The sequence below is a fragment of the Trichechus manatus genome, unplaced genomic scaffold (assembly GCF_000243295.1).
Source record: "Trichechus manatus latirostris isolate Lorelei unplaced genomic scaffold, TriManLat1.0 scaffold00064, whole genome shotgun sequence".
Lineage (NCBI taxonomy): Eukaryota > Metazoa > Chordata > Mammalia > Sirenia > Trichechidae > Trichechus > Trichechus manatus.
The window spans coordinates 14,051,975-14,052,635 of record NW_004444000.1 but is presented as its reverse complement, the minus strand read 5'-3'; the positions used below and the strand labels follow the sequence as shown (position 1 = coordinate 14,052,635).

The 661-nt window shown below is 67.6% G+C and overlaps 1 protein-coding gene across 2 annotated transcripts in view; it reads left to right on the top strand.

Moving 5' to 3' along the window:
* The first annotated feature begins 258 nt into the window (after nt 1–258).
* PKNOX2 (PBX/knotted 1 homeobox 2) overlaps nt 259–661 on the top strand; it is a 349,742-nt gene continuing 349,339 nt past the window's right edge. The window contains exon 1 of one of the 2 annotated variants that reach the window (XM_004379359.1): nt 259–348. The gene's annotated coding sequence lies outside the window, so the exon portion shown is untranslated. The remainder of the gene's footprint in view (nt 349–661) is intronic. The other variant, XM_004379358.1, reaches the window with a different exon arrangement.

The window sequence follows — 661 nt, the reverse complement described above, 5'->3', positions numbered from 1 at the left end:
CTTGGGGGGTCCGCTGCCCTCCTCCCCCGGAGGCAACCCCCCCATTCTGAGGCATTTCCTCCGCGTGGTTCAGCCTCCCCGCCAGCAGGAGCAGGCCGGCGTCCCACGTCTCAGCCGAGCTGCCGGTAGAGGGAGACACTCCAGCAGCGCCTCCGACTTGGACGCGGCTGGGGCCGGGAGTGGGTGGGGGTAATGGGGGGTGGGGAGGAAAGGGGGAGTGGGAGAGGGGAGGTGTGTGAGGGGGGGGGCTCCGGGGGCGGGTCCCTGTGCCGCTGACGTCCCGAGCAGTGCTGGGAAGTATAGGCTGTGTTGTCACGCCGGTGTCAGTCTGATGAAGATTGGCATCAGGTAAGCTGTCATTCATTTCCATGTCAGAGACGCTTTTGCAGGCGGCGGCGGCGGCGGCTGCTGCTGCGGGCGGCTGCCTCAGAGCGCGTGTGTTTTATTCCAGTCCCCAAGCCAGAGTATTATTCATTGCGACAGGGCAAGGAGGAGAGAGGGAGGCAGCAGGGAGGAGAGAGGGAGGCTGCAGGGAGGAGGGAGGCAGGGAGCAGAGAGAGACAGCGGAAGCGTGCCGAGAGAAGCTGGGGGAAGCGCCGGGAGAGCGCGGAGCCGGGCAGCGCGAGTCGCGGCGAGGCCGGGGGAAGGAGGCGGCCGGAGC